Genomic DNA, 16933 nt, shown 5'->3' with positions numbered 1-16933 from the left:
TCATCTGCCGGGTAGCTGTTCAACCCCAGATTTTATTAAGGCCTTCTTATAATGATGCTACATCCTGTGATGATGTTTGTTTCTCTCCCTAATTTGGTATTATCAGCAAAAACTGACATTGAGCAATGGATTCCAACTTCTATATTTTTCTAATTTATTTATTTTTTTATGTATATGTAGCACCCTACAAATAGGTGCTAGGTAAAACTATAGTTGGGCTTGTCTGCATAACAGCAGGGCTGTGATTTATCTAGTCAGGGTGTCAGGGCTTCCAGATGTGCCTGCTGAGGGGAGAAGTATCCCCACTGGCTCCGGTGAGAGGCGTCTCATAGGGCAGTGTGGGAAGCCCAATCAGGGGACACATCCCAGCTTGTAACTACCCCAGAAGGCAGATTACGCTGCAAGGGATTCTGGGAGTGGGTATAAGTTTGGGGGGAAGTGCGTGTTATGTTGTCTTTGGCGGGAGCAGAGTCCCAGGAAGGAGAGTGCAGCTGTCTCTCCTCCTGTCTGAGGAAGGTGGATATCTTGGGGTGTCATCTGAGTGTCCAGAGAGTACTGAGTTGAGCTGAGTGGATCCGGTGTGCCGAGAGCCTGCGGAGAGAGAGAGAGGGGTCCAGTCCCAGGAAAGCTTACACAGGTTGTGAGTACTGCGGATTGCCCTTGGGGGTCTGCCTAGAGTCAGAGGGGACCACTCCGGAAGAGGTTCTGGGATCCAGTGTCAGCTAGCTGTAAAGGGGGTACCTAGTTGAGGATCCTGAAGTTGTAAAGGGGGTAAATAGTCAGTAGACCCTGAAGAGTTCAAGTAGTAAAGGGGGCACCTGCAGTCTGGGCTCTGAATTATTATGTGTGTCAGTTACAGTGATAGTTATTTGGAGTTCTACAAAATACTACCCCAAGCTGTGCCAGGCAGGGGTAATTAGTTCAAGCCAAAATGAGTATCCCACTCATTCCCTTCTCCCATCCTCTTAATTTATAATAAAAACCACAAGCAAAGATGTCGGATTTGTCACTGCTTCAGTTGTCACACCTGGGGACTCAGCTCACAGAGGGTGGAGAGGATTCTGGTACTAATGGCAGATCCACACCAGGCCATAGGCCTAGAAACCTTGCTACATATAGATTGGGTCAGGAAATAATGCTTCCATGGGACAAAATGTTGCTCCTAAATGATGAGCACACAAAACTGTCACTGTACACAATAAAATTGCATCCATTTAATACTAGACTCCAACATGGTTTAAACTAGAAATTTGCTTTAACTTATTAGGAATAGGGATGATCAAACTTTTGAAAAGTTCAGTTCGACCAGAACACCCAAACTTCCCGAAAGTTCGGCCAGGATTTCAGAACCCCATTGAAATCAATGGGACCCGAACTTCGGTAATAAAAAAACACCATTTTGAAGCCCTAAAACCCAATAAATGCCCCTAAAAAGTGCCTATGGTTCTGGGTCATGCCCCAGGGACTATTAAACACACAAAAAAAAGTTCTTAAAAATTGTATAGAGAGACAATTATTGAAAAAATAATTGAAAAAAAATGAGATTTCTTTGGATTTAGTGTCTGGGGGGGTCTAAAAAGTGTACCTGTGAAGTTTCAGCTCTGTAGCATGTCCAGAACCAGAAAAAAAAGTTTGTTTGTATTAGAATTGCATTTGAACAGGCATGTGGATTCGCTATTTTCACACCCGGCTTTTTGTTGCAGGCGTTTATTGGGCTTTTTTGTGGACATGTTTGGAGGCAGGCATGACATCTGAACTTCTGTGTAGGGGTATATATTTCACACACACATGTATGTATATATACACATACACATATATAGGTGTGAAAGTAGCAGAACCCTATGCCTGCGCTAATGAAATAATTGACAGGCATATGGCTCCGCTCCTATCACACTTATATGTGTGTATGTGTATAAATACATATAAGTGTGTGTGTATATATACCCCTATACAGAAGTTCAGATGTTATGCCTGCCTCCAAACTCGTCCACAAAAAAGCCCAATAAAATGCCTGCAACAAAAAGCCGGGTGTCACAGGGGCGAAGCCACTATCCTGTTTTATTGCAATTCTAATAGACACAATCTTTTTTCTGTGGCTTTCTATGGCGGTCCCCCTGACATGGAAGGGTTCGGTCACCCTGCCATAGCAGTCAGAGTCAGTTAACCCTATGCTACACTATGGTCCCCCTGACACTTAACACTTTCCCTACAGAAACTATATTTTTGAATCTAACTATAGTAGAAAATAGTACCCTAACTACACTAGATATCCCTTTCCTCACACTAATAATTGCTAAATGACACTTTTGAAACAGGCGTAACAGAACTGCTTCCACTCTCTTCCACATCCCTGTATTACAATGCTAGGGATTTGGCGGGGCTATCTTATATACTGAGGGGCATATTCACTACTGATTGGACTCTGGACCCCCTAGTCACTCCAATTAAATTCCTAGCATCCTCCTGCCCCCTCAATTGGCTTTTACTGATGGTTCTGGTCCAATCACGGGCTTTTAAAGCCCAGTTCCTGTCCCATTGCATTTTGGTCGGTTCTGGTTGCCGAATTCCGAACTTTTTCAGCAAAAAGTTCGAAATTTGGCCGAATTTCGAACAGTCAATGTTCGGGTCGAACCGATGGTCGACCCGAACCCTTCGATCATCCCTAATTAGGAACTCACTTGTAAACTTCAGCACATATGATTGGGTGATTTGCTACAGTGAAGTGAAAATGTGTTCACTTTATATATACAGTCATAGGTGGTAAAACTGAAAAATCTGAATATGCTTGGATGGAAGGAAATATGGACTCATTTTACATCACCTATGTAAATCACCCTGTTGAGTTTTTTAAATTTGAAGACAGACTAAATAAAAAAGTATGATACAAAACCATTTTCTAAATAAAAATGTTATATACAAACCCAGTTTACTAATGTCTGATACAGAGTATTTAATATACTAAAGGCAAACAGGCAGTTTTTTTAACTGTCCTTGCATGTGATTGGGATATTCTTTTCAAAGTGAATTTCACCACATTCATTATGCTAAGTAAAAAGTCCAATGTAAGGGGCGTGGCCTGGAGCGGCATGAGGTAGGACGCTGTTATGGTTAGCTCCGTCGGTCGAATTTCCTAACTTCACTAATCCTGTACCCCGATATCCTGAACCGCTTCCCCGGTACCTCTCGAAGCCCCGCTGCAGCCGTAGACCATGTCGCCGCCGAAGAAATCCACGGATGTCACCGCTAAACTTGACAAATTCTGCCGCCAGGACAAATGTGACCAGGCCCAAGATTGCGCGAGAGCGGAGGTAAGCTCGGCGGGAGCCGAGACAGAGCGGGTTCTGGACGCTATAGCACAGTGTCAGGCATCCCTCACCACTAAAATTGAGGAGGTGAAAATTGACATATCTCTAGTCCGCCAAGATCTCAAGAAGGTGAGGGAAAGGGTGACTGAAGCTGAGCAGCGGGTCAGTGGGGTGGAAGATGCCCTGCCCCCCCCTTCAGCGCACCTCTGATGCCGAACCAACTCCAGGTGACCCAGTTGCAATTAAATCAGGATGACATGGAGAACCGTCTTAGGAGATGCAGTATTAGACTCCCTGATTGGTCTCCCTGAGGGGGCAGAGGGGTCCCATCCATCAGACTTTCTTGAGCAGTTGCTGATAGACACATATAGCCGTGAAGCTTTCTCTCCCACTTTTGTGGTGGAGCGGGCACATCGTCTTTCAGGCAGACCACGCCTCAGGGGGCGCCTCCCTGCACTTTTATTGCAAAGCTACTTAATTTTTGGGACAGAGATACTATCCTTAGGCTTAGTAGAGAAAAGGGTAACATCCCCTATGGCAACGGCAGACTAGCAATCTTCCCGGACTTTTCTGCTGAGGTCCATAAGAAACGTAAAACCTTCATTGAGGCTAAACGATGACTTTGCATACGGCACGTAAAATATGCTATGCTGTACCCAGCCAGTCTCCGTGTTGAAGGAGATGACAGAGTGCACTTTTTTGATGATCCCGAAGCCGTTATAACATGGCTGGAGTGACTTGAGGCTCGAGCTTGATTGCACCTCATGCCTCCTCCTAAGGATTTGCTTCCCTAACGCTGTTCTGGATTCCTGGATGTATCCTGTGTTTTAGCCTGTCTTTTCCTGTTATCCCTGGACCCTGCTGCTCACTTCCATCTTTGGATTCCCCCCTTGCCTGTCAAGTTCACTGTGACCACCTGCAACAGTCCAGGCCCCCCTGTTGGGAGGCGTTTTTTTTTTTTTTTTCATTTTCTACATTTCTCTGCACTGCCGGGGACTATGTACTGCTCTTCTTGCCACCCCTGGGAACGCCCTGACCCGGCAGGCTGTGCACCATCCTTGCAGGCCATCGGAGCGCCTGCATCAACCTTCCCCTATTGTGTATCGTCCTTTCCCTCTTCCCCCCAAGGTTGTTGTTTTTTCTCCTGCCCATTTTCCCTGTGTTTATTTTTGCTGTGTCCTATTTGTATGCCTTGCTGCCCAGCGAACTTTCGCTCCCAGAACTCCCCAGTCATGGACACGCCGGCTGCCCAATCTGCTGTGGCCGAGAGGGGTGGGAGGCCTTCCTGGTCGTGTCGGTGTTCCCTACCTGGCACGGAACTGGCTTTCCCCCTATGGTTTTCCTACTCGTGCCGGTCTCCATGTTTCCATGTCACTGGGGAATTGTCAACATGGTTGGTTGACTAGTTGGATGGGGTTCTCTCAGGCCCGCACGGGTTGGGGTTTGTGCAGGGCGGGGTGGGTGGGTGTTCAGTCTTTATTACTGCATTTTCCTTGTTGTTTTTTTATACCTTTTAATCTTTTGCCATTTCTACTAATGTGTGTAATTCTTACTTGTCATTGTATCTCCAGCAGTTTGTGTAAGTTGCATGTGGGTGCCGGCGGTGGAGGTGGGGCAGTATGTACTGTAATCACCAGTTGGGGGGTGTCCCTGGAGCTCATGTGCCTGATTATGTTTGTCCCTCCTGATGGTGCTCTGCAACAGGCCCTGAAGCGCCCGTGGCTCGGCTGGACGTTTCACTCCATGTATACCTCCCATTCCCGAGGAGTTGCGGTTTTAATCGCTAAGTCTGTCCCCTTTGAGCTCCGGGGATCCCTCATAGACCCTGCAGGAAGATTTGTTTTTCTGAACGTATTGCTTTTTGGTGATCCCTACCTGCTTATGGCGTTTTATGTCCCCTCTCCCTTTTCATCCACGGTACTCCTTGAGGGGCTGGATTTCATGGTTCAACACCCCCAGATCCCTGTGATCTGGCTTGGGGATTTTAATAACACCATGAACCCCAGTCTGGACAAGATGCATGTCTCTGGACCCCCTGTGCCCCCCCCCCCCCCCACTACCACAAGGTTCGCCCGCCTGATGGCGGAATATAATCTCGCTGACTCCTGGCTTGTCAAGTACCCATCCCTCCGGGCCTACTTGTGCCACTCCTCTGCTCATGGCTCGATGTCCCGTATAGATCTTATTCTAATTTCCCCCTTGTTGCTACCTAGATTGTTGGATGCAGGCTTTTGCGCATGTGGCCTCTCTGACCACAAGCCCTACTGGATCACGGTGGGTTTGCGGACTGACCAGGCCAGACCTGCTTGGCGCTTAAACCCTTTTTGGCTCTCACTGCTTCCTGAGGAGGGGAACCTGTCTGAGGAATGGCAACACTTTTCTGACGATAATGATGCCTCGGCTTCCCCCCTTGTGGTATGGGAGAATTTCAAGTTACATGCTAGAGCCACTTTGACCCACACTATCAATTCTATTAAGGCTGACTCTGCCCGGGCGTATGAACAGGCTGAGCGAGCTTTGGTTTCAGCGGAGGCGGCTTTTCTAACTGACCCGACGCCTTCTGGGGCGGATCAGTTGAAGCTCCTTACCAGGGTGGTGGAACACCTTGACTACGAGAAGGCACGTAGGTCCCTTTTTTTTCAAAAACAGAAATTATTTGAGCACGGTGAGCGGGCGGGTAGACTGTTAGCATATTTAGTCCACAGTAACGACAGACCCCCAGTGGTGATCACCCTTCACTCTGCTAATGGCCCCCCTGTTTTGGATCCAGGCGCTGTGGCCAATTGCTTTCGTAGCTTTTACCAAGACCTCTACTCCTCAGTGGCCCCTGATGATGACTCCCCGATCTTGCCCTACTTGTCACCGGACGTCCTACCTCAATTATCCCCTGAACAATTGGCCATGTTAGAGGCCCCCTTGACCCAGGATGAACTAATCGAAGCTATAGCTCAGTTCCCCAGATCCAAGTCTCCTGGCTTGGATGGCCTGCCTATTGAATTTTATTCTACGTACTCTGAGGTTTTAGTCCCGCACCTCTTAAATGTATTCACAACGGCCTTTGACACCTCTTCCTTGCCCCCCTCTATGCGAGAGGCTCTCATTGTACTTATACCCAAGCCAGGCAAGGACCCCCGTTTCCCTGCCTCTTACCGCCCTATTTCCCTTTTCCAGGTGGACGTTAAGATTCTGGCCAAGGTGCTCTCCCTAAGACTTAACAAGGTTGTACTCTCCCTGATTCACCCGGACCAGTCGGGTTTTATGCCTGGTAAAAACACCTCGTTCAACCTGAGACACCTTTTTATGAACCTCCAGGCGCAACACAACAACTCCGGTTCTAGAGTCGTGGTGTCCTTGGATACAGCCAAGGCATTCGACTCTGTCGAATGGAGCTTTCTCTGGCGCTGCCTCGAGGGTTACGGTTTTGGGCCTAACTTTATTCAGTGGGTCCGTGTCCTATACCAGGCTCCGGTCGCCAGGGTCTTGGCCAATGGCTGCACCTCGGTGGCGTTCCCGCTTTCCAGGGGGACCCGTCAGGGCTGCCCTTTGTCTCCCCTCCTTTACGCCCTGGTGGCCGAACCCCTGGCGATTGCTATTAGGTCGCACCCGGGTATCCGAGGCCTGAGAGCCGGCAATTTGGAAGAAAAGATAGGCATGTATGTAGACGTCACTTTACTGTACTTGTCTGATCCGGGTGAATCACTCCAGGTAGCTCTATCCCTCATAGAACACTTTGGCCGCTACTCCGGATTGATGATTAATTGGGATAAATCTTAAATTTTACCGATAGATGACATCCCCCCCCCGCCCTCCGGACCCACGTTTTGCCCTTCAGGTTGTGGACCGCATCAAATATCTGGGAGTCCTGGTCACCAACTCACCTAAAAACTATTTGCCAGATAATATTCAGCCTCTCTTCAATTTATTAAAGTCTAAGACCCAAACCTGGGCGCGTTTACCGTTAGGAGTTCGAGGTAGGGTCAATCTAGTAAAGATGGTGTTACTCCCTAAATTACTTTATACGTTTTGTCACTCCCCAATCTACCTCCCTCTTAAGTACTTCTTGCAAATTGACTCTATTCTCAAACCCTTCATATGGGGCACCAGCCGCCATAAATTGGCCTGGAGGAAATTGAAAAGCCCTACAGATCTAGGTGGCCTTGCATTCCCCGACTTTAATATGTATTACATAGCATCACAACTGTCCCACTTTTTCCACCTCCATAACTCAGACAGGGAGTGGTTCTTGGCCCTCCTGGCTCAGTCCTGGGCCCCGGCCGGCGCTGACCCCTTGTCCCTGATCTTGACGGGGGTCAGGGGGGCCAGTCATGTGGGAGATAGAACGAGCATGCTGTACCACTACAGACGCCTTTGGGATGTTGTGTACAACAAGTTGGCATTTCCCTCACTGCATGAGCATACTCCGCTTTGGCATAATGCCCACCTCCCCGAACTGGCATCCGTTCCTGATGCGCATGCCTGGGCCCGGCACGGAATTCCCTTCTTAGCCCAACTGTCGGAAGGAGGCACCCTTAAAATGTTCGAGGCTCTTAAACAACAGTATGACCTTCCCAACTACATGTTTTTTAGATATCTTCAGGTCCGACACGCTTTTTCCTCCCAGTTTCCTCATCCTTTACCTGACATAACTCCGATTTCTATGATAGAAGTACTCAGAGGATCTGAACCCAAACAACTCATCTCTCACCTTTATAATGCCCTCATCCTCCCCGCATCTACAACATTGGCCTATGCTATCAAAACCAAGTGGGAGGGTGATGTGGGACCCCTGGAGGATGAGGAATGGGAGGATGCACTGGATAATTGTAAATTGGTATCTCCAAAGCTGTCTGACCGTTTGACTCAGTTGTATGTACTCCATAAGGCCTACCTGACCCCTCTTTTACAATCTAAATTCCAGGCAGACGCTTCCCCTGACTGTCCTATGTGTGGGAGGGAGCAGGGTATGTTTTTCCACCTTCTTTGGAGTTGTCCTGAACTCAAGGGATTTTGGAAACAAGTGGTTGGATTCCTGCACGACACCATGGGCTCCCCCCTGACGTTGACCCGAAGCCCTGTCTGCTTGGTATATTTCCTGATGTCAACATAGATAAATCAACTGCTCACTTTCTACATGAGACTCTGTTCCTCGCCAGGAAATGTATTGCGCAAAAGTGGATGAGGACCACCCCCCCGTCCTTTACAGACTGGCTGAGGGCAGTCAACTCCACTCTACCCTATAAAAAACTGATCTATGCGCACCGCGGCTGCCCCAATAAATATAATAAGATATGGGATAGGTAGGTCCAGGCCCCGGAGACGTGCATCTAGATTGCCTAAATTGTTTACGCCATGTATTGCCTGTATTGTGTATATCCTACCATCAGTCGCCGGTAGACGCACCTTGAGGTCCCCTGAGGCCATGGACTGTTTTTTTTTTTTTTTCTCCTTTTCCTTTTTTTTCTCTACCTGAGACTGGAATTGCTCCCTATACCTGGATGGTTGGTGCTCATGTCTCCTGCCTCCTTGCCGCGGACTTGTCATTGTGCTGAGCTTTTTCTCTGCTGTTGCTGGTATTGCACTGATGTATGCTGGAGAAGTCGTGTATTATGTGTATTGTTTTTTCTTTCCTCTGTAAGCACTCACGTTCCCTGTTCAAGTGTTCATTGCTTTTTTTTAATAAAGACTATTGTTTGATTGAAAAAAAGTCCAATGTAAAAGTAAAAATTGCAATGTGAAAATTTCCTTTGCAATTTAAACATGCTCTACTGCTTTAGTAAATCAACCCAAAAGGAATTGGTTTTCCAAAAGCAAATTGGCTGTTCACTAATCAAAGTTAATTTTTGCTTTGCAAGAGAATTTTCTTTAGCTTAGTGAATTTGGTAAAGCTCTACTGATTTCAAGCATCCTATCTTATGCAAGAAAAGTAAAATTTTAACACATTTACTAAGCAAGGCGAAAATTCCTTTGAAATATGAATATGCTTTACTACTTTAGTAAATCATAACAGGTGCATCATCAGGAGTTATTTAAGCAAATGATTTTTTCCATATTACACTCTGAGCTAAGAAGAATCATGACTGACCTGCAAAACATAGCCAAGAAGGATATAATGATGTTTTTTTCTAAATTGAAAAAAAAAAATTATATATATATATATATATATATATATTTTTTTTTTTTTCTGTTCTACCTGTACAGCAACATGAAATGCATATTTGCAAATAGAGTGAATGTGATTACTTTTGCCTTGACTTTTCCTAAGTATATTTGTTGCAACACAATTTTACAGTCTAGGAGGATTATGCTGCATATCATTGTGTTACTTTTCTGACAGCTCATTAAATATTAAAAGAAATACAGTTTTCTAAAATGCTAGATAGCCTTTTGGCCTTCTACCGACATAATAAAGCTGTTTTGCCTTTCCTTTCTTTCTTACTCCACACTTGTAGCAAAATTACCATGCCTATTTTCAATAACAAAGGAGCAAGATAAGGACTTTTGCTTAAAATGAATTTTTCTCTCTTTTTCTTCACAATGTATTTGCCCAAATAGGCTAAACACATCTTTTAAACCCCAACTTATTATAACATTGCCTTTGTTTTGGCAAGCTTTTTAAATCCAGCCAAAACCAGAAAGCTTCCGTGAGGTTCCTTAAACAATAAAATGGCTTAATCTTTATCATGTATAAATAAAGCAAGTTTTGACATATCTATTATAAACTATTTTTTTTTCATGGAAAAAAAGAATGATAAAGTTGAAAAGAACATTTTTTTTTAAATTGCTTTAGTAGCTTAGCTGTCACAATAATTACTCCAATACAAAGAAAGATATTGAGGCCATGTTTTTTGAAGTACACAATCTTAAAAGTTTTTCTTAGCAAGACACAACATTTTTCGCAGTAAAACGCTTCCAAAAGCTTTTCTTTTTTTTTTTTTTTTTTTTTTTTTTTTAACTTGCTTGTTGATGTGCCTTTCTATAGTGCAGCAAAGAACAATATTCGAATGCACACTGTTAGACAAATGTTCAGCTGGTGACTGACAGCTTTATAGAGAAAGCAACAAAAAGAGAAAAAAATTCAAATGGCCAAGATTTACATCAAATCACTAATTTAAATCTCAAAGTGAACAGTCAGTTCAACAGAGAATGATGTTTTGGGTTTTGTAGATACTGGAGAGTTAAAAGTGTTTTCTGTCTATTGGAAATGTATGTGGAGACCTACTCTTACACAATTGTAGTTTATTTGATATTACAAAATTGGAGAAGTGAAAACACCCACATTTCCAAGGTGAAGAGTATGAGGATTATAAGAGGATCTTAACATTACATTTTTCCAAAATATTTTACCATCTGCTTTGTAAAAATATATTACAATTCTGTAAAATATTAATTTTTACTTGTGTTTATGTTGTTTATTTCCATGTTTTCCTGTGCAACATCTCTAATTTTGTTATCTTTTATTTACTTAGTTATTAATAATTTTTAAATGCTTTATTCCAAAGATTATTCTGCAAAACATTGGTGTCTATGAAGGTGTTCCTTTAAAGGTATGTGCAGGGGACAGTCCAATATAACATGTTGCCTAGCAAATGGGCAAACATAATGTGGCCAATTCAGCAATATTTTCTGTGAACAGTGCTATTCATAGCAGTACTGTGGAGTTGAACATATTTCTGTGTAGGACACCTGGCTCTTTTCATCTACTCCAGACTTGTTTTTGACATGAGAAATCTGGGAGAAATAGTGTAGCCACATTATTGGCAGTTAATTTAGCTTCTATCGATATGCTAACAGCAAAGCTACGTATGTGCTATCAGACTATGGTCCCACTCCATTTGAGGGCCCTGCAACAATGGATCAAAATAATATTGATTTGATCTTGGAAGAAAATTACAATGAAGCTTTCTTAAATTGTTTTCAAAAGATAGAAAATATGAATCAACTCAAAGAAATAAAAATGTTGACAATAACCACTTCAATATCTGACACTTTTACCCCTTTCCTGCCCAGGCCAATTTTCAGCTTTCATTTCTGTCACATTGCGCAGTCATGCAACACTGAATGAAATTGTTATTTTTTTTTTTTTTCACACAAATAGAGATTTCTTTTGGTGGTATTTAATCACCACTGGGGCTTTAAGTTTTTGCTAAATAAACAAAAAAATGCTATACATTTTGGAAAAAAAACGGAAAATTGATATCAATACTTACCGTAATTTTCCTTTCCTGATGGACTCCATGGCAGCATACATTCGGGTAGGCCCCACCTCCTCTCCTACCTCATAGGACCCCACTCCCATAAATCTTTGCTCCCTTTCAGCATCAGTGTTCTGTAACTAGCCTACTCAGGAATTGGGAGGGGACTCCTGCTGCCATGGAGTCCATCAGGAAAGGAAAATTAGGGTAAGTATTGATATCAATTTTCCGTTTTCCTGACAGACTCCATGGCAGCATACGTTCGGGAAATAACTCGCTATACACTCCCGGGTGGGAAGATGCTGAACAAAGAAAACTTTAATTGGCACTGTCAACTGACAAGACTTGAACGCCAAAATTAACGGAAGATAAGGCAGCAGGTTCAATACAATAATGGGAAAGGAAGGTATTGACAGATGACCAGGATGCTGCTTTGCAGATCACATCAGGCGCAACGTGTTTGGAAGCTGCCCAAGACGTAGCGATGCTTCTTGTAGAGTGAACTGTAATCGCCTCTGGAGGAGCCAAGCCCTTTGCTCTATACGCCCATTGGATAGCCTGGACGATCCACGCAGCCACTGCTCTAGAAGAGGCACGCATTCCTTTCTTTTTGCCATGGAGAAGAACAAAAAGGAAATCCGATTGGCGGAAGGAGGATGTGGCCTCTAAATATTGACTTAGAGTGTTGCCCACGTCTAGAGGATGGACTGAAGATTCCTCATCAGTTCTGAAGGTGGGAAGGACTACCTCAGAGTTTTCGTGGAAGACAGAGGTCACTTTTGGATTTGACCCCAGCATAGGGATTAGGACCACTCTGTCTTGAAAGAAGGTCAGAAAAGGCTCTTTGTAACCTAAATTATGTATCTCAGAGACCCTCTTAGCGGAGGTAATGGCCACCAAAAATGCTGTCTTCAACGTAAGCTCATTGATTGACATGGAGGCAACTTCCTTTGAAGAGAAAAAGTCCAAAACTAATGGAAGATCCCATTTTGGGAATCTCGGCCTTCTCTGAGGCCTGAGCCTGACTGCGCCCTTGAAAAATTGCTGAATCAGATGATGAATTGCCCACTGAATTCTGGTAAAGGCTGAAATGGCAGAGACTTGCACCCGGAGAGAACTAACCGAGAGGGACAGATCCAGACCAGATAGCAAGAAACTCAGGATTTGCTGAATAGTAGGTGTACCAACTGGACCGGACCTCTGGGCTTGATGACTCATGAACCTAGCCCAGATCCTTTCATATACCCTGTTGGTGCTAGGTCTTCTTGAACTCATAAGAGTGGGAATCACCTCTTCTGGGCATCCGAGAGCCTCCAACCTCCCCCTCTCAAGAACCAAGCCCTGAGGTGTAGACGCGCAGGGCATGGATGCAGAGTAGGACCCTGAGATAGAAGGTCCGACCTGAGAGGTAGAGGGATTGGATCCCTGAAGCTGAGAAGGGACAGCAGGGGAAACCAAGGCCTGTTGGGCCAGAAGGGAAGTATTGCTATGATTTCTACTTCCTCCATCTTCAGTCTCCGCAGGAATTGGAGTACTATTGGTACTGGTGGAAAAGCATAAGCAGACTGGAAGTTCCATCTGTCCGTGAGGGCATCCACTCCGAAGGCTCGAGGATCCCTGAACCTCGTGTAGTACTTCCGAAGTTTCTTGTTGTGTGGACTCGCGAACAGATCCACTTCTGGCGATATCCCCAGGGACAGGACCCAATTGAACACCTCCTGATGGAGGGACCACTCGTTGTTGTCTAGTTGGAATCGGGATAGGAGGTCTGCTTCCACATTCAACACTCCCGGAACAAGGACCGTTGAAAGATTGGCCAGATGGCGCTGGGCCCATGTCATAATTGGTTCTGTTTCTTGGAGGAGAGACATGCTGCGAGTTCCTCCCTGCCTCTTGACGTATGCCACTGTCGTGGTGTTGTCCATCCTTAGCAACACTGAGGCCCCTTGCGTTAGATGGTGAAAAGCCTGAAGGGCTTTGAGGGCAGCTCGTAGTTCTAGAATGTTGGACACCACTCCGTGACCTGGAAAATTCCATCTGCCTTGTGCCACTTCTGACAGACAGTGGGCTCCCCAACCGGTACTGCTGGCATCGGAGGTTCCCTAGAACAATTAGAGTTTTGTCTTCTTGGGAAAGAGCGCTTCTGAGCGCCTGAGCGTTTATCCTGAGGGAGGAACCCAGATTTTCCGCCCGTGGCCCGGGTTATGGCTGCATCTAATTTATTCCCAAAGAGGGAAGAGCCCTCAAAGGGAATCCTACACCATGCCTGTTTAGAAGCAGCATCGGCAACCCAAGGCCGAAGCCAAAGGGCACGTTTAGCCGTAACAGAAGACAGCATAACTTGGGCCAAAAGGCGAATAGTGTCTAAAGACGCCTCCCCCAAGAAGCCCGCGGCCATCTTCAGCTCCTGGATCGGGGAGCTCCGGAGCACTTCCTCCGATACTCCTCCAAGAGTACCTTCCAAGGAGTTGATCCAGACTTCCATGGCTTTCGAAATTGTAGCCAAAGCCAACGCTGGCTTGCAGGCCATACCGGCTGAAAGGTATGCTCGTTTAAGATCAGCATCGATCCTCCTACGAGGCCGTATCCTCCATTGGAAGGGAGACATGCTTCACAAGGCGCATTACAGCCGCATCCACACTGGGAGAAGATTCCAGGTGTTTCACCTCTTCTTGTTTAAATGGATACAACTTCGCCATTTTTGTGGTCATGGAATTTTTCCTTTCCACTTTGCTCCACTCTTCGGAAATTATATCTCCTAACTCCCCTAGGAATGGAAAGTTCAAGCGTTCTTTGCATAACTGCTTGAAATATTTTCGCTGCTTCGGGGAGGAGACAGCCGGATCTTCCCAGTCAAGGGCTTTCTTCACCGCCTTTACTAGAGGGGAGACGAGGTTAAACTCAAACCCTGTACCGGAGTCCTCTGAATCGGACTCAGAATCTGACAGAAGAACAGAAGGATGGCTGGGCTGGGAAGATTCAAAAGGATCTTGAACCAGAAGATCTCTTTCAGGAGAGTGGGCTGGCCTTGCAGAAGTACTTGGTCCATGTATATCCGCCAGGGAATCTTTAAGGACTCTGCATACTACCTCTTCAATATGTTGATCCGACCTCTCCCATTCACCCGTAGCTTGGGCATAACACGGTTTGCACAGAGAGGAGCCATCTGACACAAGGGTACCACACCCCCAGCACTTCTTCCCGTGCGGACGCTCCGAGTGATCTGGGCGTTTGGATGAGGAAGACTGGCCCTCGCATCCCCTACCATGGGGGGAGCTGCGTCTGGACTTAGAAGAGGAGTGCCAGTGATGCGATTTTGAGTGACTGTTTTCACTGCGTGTGCTGGGCTGTTTATCAGACCTAGAAGAGCTGGAGACAGACAAAATAGCACAGAAAAGACAAGAAGCTAATAACACACCAGGCCACCCCACCCCCTGAACTACCCAGCACATACCTTGTATGAGCGGGCTGGACACTAGGGGGCGGCGATGCATCCATTGCTACAATAAAGGCAGCAACTCTATACAGGCTGGACAAGAAACAAAATGCAGCAGGCTAAGCATCATGCAAATAAATGGGAATTAGTCAGATTGTTATAAAATACTGCGCAGGTTTCCTTACCTTCAATAATGAGACCAGAACTGGGGGAGGCTGTCAGACGCCGACCTTCCCACCAGATCTTGCAGCGCTGACCGTTTAAATAAGCCGCCTTGCGGCCGTGGAGCGACACCGCGCATGCGCGAGTGACGTCACGCGTCACTCCTGCGCACGCGCACCGAATCCAATCCTCCGGCCGCTACTGCGCATGCGCAGACGCACGGCGGAACCCAGAAGCGGCGGCTAGGATTGCGGCCGTGAATGGGAACCGAACAGGAAGAACTAAAGAACCGGAGGATAAACCGGAGAACCGGAGGTACCCTAATACCGCCAAATGACTCAGAAACACCATGAGGGGCAGAAAAGAAACTACACAACAGGTAAAACGCTCAAGGAACTATTAAAAAACAGCATGGAAACATGATGGAAACACACAGGCAAAACATGATAGAAATAAAAGTGTCCCATAACAGGGCTTACCACCCTGACCAGAGCAGGGACAGGTCCAGAGACGCATCACCAGAATATATCTTCGGGCAATGATGGGCCACCCGCAGCAGCTGGGCTCTCTTGGCTGGACCGCCAAGCTCCTGCAAGGGGTCTCTTCTATTGCCCCCTCCATACCCTGCTAAGAGCCAGGGCTTAGCGGAGGCTCTGTAACCCATACCCGCATCCAGTATATATAGGACCGAAATCGTAGGAACATACACCGTATGACTGAGGAGGACGAAAAAGGAACACTGATGCTGAAAGGGAGCAAAGATTTATGGGAGTGGAGTCCTATGAGGTAGGAGAGGAGGCGGGGCCTACCCGAACGTATGCTGCCATGGAGTCTGTCAGGAAAAAGCAATTTTCTTTATTTCTGTGATATCATTTTGCAAATAAATAATCTTTCTTCATAAATTTAGGCCAAAATGTATTCTGCTAGAATTCATTGGTGACAATAACCTAAATCAGTGTATATTATACTATGTTATGTTTTATATACAGTACAGTGGCGATAGAAAGTTTGGGCACCCCAGGTAAAAATTTGTTTTAATGTGCATGAAGAAGCCAAGGAAAGATGGAAAAATCTCCAAACGGCATCAAATTACAGATTATACATTCTTATAATATGTCAACAAAAGTTAGATTTTATTTCCATCATTGACACTTTCAAAATTACAGAAAACAAAAAAATGGCCTCTGCAAAAGTTTGGGCACCCTGCAGAATGTATAGCATGCACTGCCCCCTTTGCAAGGCTGAGACCTGCCAGTGTCATGGATTGTTCTCAATCATCGTCTGGGAGACCAGGTGATGTCAATCTCAAAGGTTTTAAATGCCCAGGCTCATCTGACCTTGCCCCAACAATCAGCACCATGGGATCTTCTAAGCAGTTGTCTATAAAACTGAAACTGAAAAAAGTTGACGCTCACAAAGCTGGAGAAGGCTATAAGAAGATAACAAAGCATTTTCAGATGGCAATATCCTCTGTTCTGAATGTAATTAAGAAATGGCAGTCATCAGGAACAGTGGAAGTTAAAGCAAGATCTGGAAGACCAAAAAAAATATCAGACAGAACAGCTCCCAGGATAGTGAGAAAAACAATTCAAAACCCACATTTGACTGCAGGATCCCTCCAGAAAGATCTAGCAGACACTGGAGTTGTGGTATACTATTCCACTATAAAGAGATACTTGTACAAATATGGTCTTCATGGAAGAGTCATCAGAAGAAAACCTCTTCTACGTCCTCACCACAAAAATCAGCGTTTGAACTTTGCAAATGAACATATAGACAAGCCTGATGCATTTTGGAAACAAGTTCTGTGGACCGATGAGGTTAAAATTTAACTTTTT

The sequence above is a fragment of the Pelophylax lessonae genome (assembly GCF_965119305.1).
Source record: "Pelophylax lessonae genome assembly, chromosome: 1".
NCBI classification, from domain to species: Eukaryota; Metazoa; Chordata; class Amphibia; order Anura; family Ranidae; genus Pelophylax; species Pelophylax lessonae.
This window is presented reverse-complemented; position numbering follows the sequence as displayed.